The sequence below is a fragment of the Fragaria vesca genome, linkage group LG2, assembly GCF_000184155.1.
Source record: "Fragaria vesca subsp. vesca linkage group LG2, FraVesHawaii_1.0, whole genome shotgun sequence".
In the NCBI taxonomy this organism is placed as follows: Eukaryota; Viridiplantae; Streptophyta; class Magnoliopsida; order Rosales; family Rosaceae; genus Fragaria; species Fragaria vesca.
Window position 1 is genome coordinate 12,814,939 of NC_020492.1, and position 3,846 is coordinate 12,818,784.

The following is a 3,846-nucleotide window of genomic DNA, read 5'->3' on the forward strand; positions in this document are numbered from 1 at the left end:
TCCAAAGGTGAGCTATACAAGGAACTCCAGAAGTGTTAAATATTTTAGTGAAAGACGTGCAGCCACCTTAAGTTTTTTGTGGTGTTGAATTCATTCTCTTTCAGTTGTTTATAGAATTGAAATTCTGATGTTTTTTTCGTATGAGGTATTTGCAGTATGTTGCATCATTGGCCGGAGCCCTTGTATACTATACTGTCATGGAAAGCACGTAATTCATCGAGATATCAAACCAGAAAACCTTCTCATTTGTCAACAGGTGCTGAATGCCTTACTATGCTGTTATATGTTTCCTTTTTATGACTTATTGATGCATACTTGTTGCTTATCATGTCAATGTGTATTTCTAATGACAAGGTGAACACTAGATAGCAGATTTTGGGTGGTCAGTGCATACATTCAATTGCAGGCGGACCATGTGTGGCACTCTTGATTACCTCCCTCCTGAGATGGGTATGTTAAAAGACAAGAGATGGTGTTTTGAAAACCAGTGCTTTTATGTGCTCTAATGTCTTAGTATTTCTTATCCTTTTCTTTTGGTTCTATCCATATCTTTTTTTTCATTTTCGGTGTGGAGGCGATGAGATATCTTTGAGTGAAAATCTATGGAGGATTTGTTAACATGTGCCTGGTCGAGTTTGGTTGATTTTGGGCGGGATCCAATATGTTAGTTTCTCAGGTATGTTCTTGATGTTGTTATGCCTGACTTTATTGGCTTTTGCGTTTGCATTTGAATTTTTTTTTTTTTGTGTTGGCATGAAATTTGGTGTTTGAATACAAAGAGTGCAATATAATTTTTCCCCAAGACGGATTTGTAGGACTATAGATTTGGGAAGTTCCCAATCCTCTGCTCAGATCGAATAGATAAGTGTAGTGCTTTTGAATTTTCAAATTTTTTCATTCCGTTTTTGTGTGGTTTTTATACTGTTTGAGTTGAGCTTATCATTTCAAGAAGGATAACCGGTTCCCATTACCTGATTTGAGCTGATTCGGTGTTTGTCTGTTCTGCAGTCTAGGACCTCAATGATACCGAATTCCAGTACATAGCTTGCTGATTTGATTTTCATTTTTTAGCTGTTTATCAGGTAAAGTTAACACATGCAATATACTCAAATAAAGAAAACTGTGTTTCTTTCTTTCTGAGTTTCAATCTGATTTTCATTCCTTTCTTCTTTTTGCTACCAAGTACCCCCGAATACTAATTGGAGAGACAACTGGACGTGGCTGGAAACTAAAGACGGTGAATGTAAGTACTAGCTCCATTGCTTTGATCTTCGGCAATCTCTATCTTTTCAAACATAACATGTTTTATCTGATGAAGAATGTGATGCACATTGTTATTTTTGATTGGGTTTTCTGTTTCCTTGATTTGAGCTGATTCGGGTTTTGTCTGTGCTGCAGTCTAGCACCTCAATGATCGATTGCTCCGAATTCCAGTATATAGCTTGCTGATTTGAGTTTCATTTTTAAGCAGTTTTTCAGGTAAAGTTACAAACTTTACATGCAAAGTACTCAAATAAAGAAAACTTTGCTTTCATCTGCTTGATTTTTAATTTTCATGTTTGCTTAATCTGAGTATCAATATGATTTTTCTTTCTTTCGAGTGCCACCAGGATACAAAATTGTAGAGATAACTGGACCTGGCTGGAAACTAAAGATGGTGAATGTAATTACTAGCTCAATTGCTTTGATCTCCTTTCCTGTTTTTTCACCATCCTCTTATTAAAGTGTAATGCTTTTTCTGTTGTTCTTGTCCGGTCTGCATAGCAGCCTGGGTAATTCTTTGTTTGATTTCAGTTTTGGTTTTGGGTTATCATTTGGTTTTCTTTTTTCATGGTAAATTTGAAATTTGGTTATGTGTTTTTGATTTATTGGCAATTTGAGATCTGTCATTCAGTTAATTTATTGAGCTAAGAACGTTGGGAGATAGAAGGCTGATTTCTCTGTGTATGTTTCATTTGTTGGAATTATTCTCTAATAATTTTTCTGTTTTGTTAAACCCTTAATTAAGTCTCCTTTTGCAAGATTGGTATATCCTTTGTGCATATTTCCGAGTTTCTCTGAAGTACTAAATTTTGGTTAAGAAATGAGCTTGCCATTTTACTGTCCTCAACTGTATTAAACTGACATGTAATTATTGTGCCATGTTCATGTGATTGTCTAAATGTAAAACTAGACGGTAAATGAAAAATTTAAAATATTGTGGGCTAATCATCGTACAATAAACCAGTGACAGCCTTACAACAATGATCAAATGACCAATACAGTTCAAACCAGTTGAAGCGAGGGAACTCTAGTAGACAAATAGTGCAAAGGTAAAACAAAACTAGAAGCCAACTATAATCCTTTAGTCAACGACGATGAGTGATAAATATTGGCTCGGTACCCTGACCATAGGTGCTGGCTACAGGAACTTGCTAGCTATTGGCTGGATAAATTCTTACTAGGCTTTGATTATATCTGCCTTAGAAGTAATGGGATGATGTGAAGGAACTCCAGTAGATGTTGGAAACAGACGATAAGCGTAAACTTTTTTCTAGAACTGATTAGTGCCTCAATCTGCCCCAGCTGGCTACAGGTTGCCTCAGTTGGCTGCTGGAGTGCTAGCTGAAGACCAAAAAATTTGAAACAGGCTAGGCGACTTGACTATTTTCATATCGCATTTCAGAAACAACTACAGAGTAAAGAGTCAGACGGAAAACATCAAGTATACCCGAAATAATTATGGTATATTGATATATTGGGAAACCCTGTAAAATACTGTTGGTGCATGCAAAATGAATAAGAATACCCTGGGCAGACCAGGGGGAACTGATGAAAAGGAGTAAAATGGCAAAGTAGTCTACTAATCTAAAGCTGATTAGAGATATAGCCGAGAAAAATGTTGCTCCTAAAAGGACTGGGTTTTCAAGTACCCCGTTTTGTTTTCTCTTAAAATTTCCTGGTCACAGATTTTGTCTTGCAGAAAGTTGAGATATTGGTGAATGACACCAGACTTTAGCATATAATTTCATCTGAACAAAGATGATGATTTGGATCCGGATCCTCTCCTAACCTTTCAAACCACCTGAGCTGCCTAAGCTTTATTTGAGATGATGATGATGACACGTGTATCTGCATCATCCAATGGCCTAAAATCGCTCTTTTCATTTCAATTCTCTTTTCTTCCTTTTCTCTCTCTCTCTTTCTTCTCTTCTTCTCTTTCTTTCTGTCTCCTTCTGTTCTTCCTTTCTGTCTCCTTCCTTTCTGCCCAGTTCTCTTCCTTTCTAGTAGAAGCTTAAATCTAATTAGCTCTTGAACATGCATGTTGTCAATGGAAAGCTATTGGAGTTGATTACTGGACACCAACCCCTTAGGAGAACTCATTCCTTGAGTAATGAGTGACCTTTATTTGCTTCTTCTTCATGACACCAACCCCTTAAGCCCCATCTTCTTCTTTCTGTTCATCTTTTTCTTCTGTTCTTTAAAAAGGCCCAAATTACAAAATTCAAAACTTTTTTCTTTCTTTTTATCTACTAATCAGATGACAACAAGAAGAAGATAGTATAAAGCCGAAAAAAAGAATTCGAAGGAGAAGAAAATAGTAGATATATGATTCATGAAGTGAGATCTATCCACCGAATTGATCGAGTTGTTACTTTTGTGGCTACCAGAAGGAGGTTGCCTTAAAGTCAGGTACTTATGCAGATTGGGTGGGTGGCTCATGATCTTCGTCTTCCGCTAGCAATCTCTGTGTAGACTCTGATGAAAAGGAGATAGAAAGGAAGAACAGAAGGAGACAGAAAGAAAGAGAAGAGGAGAGAGAGAGAGAGAGAGAGAGAGAGAGAGAGAGAGAGAGAGAGTAGTTTA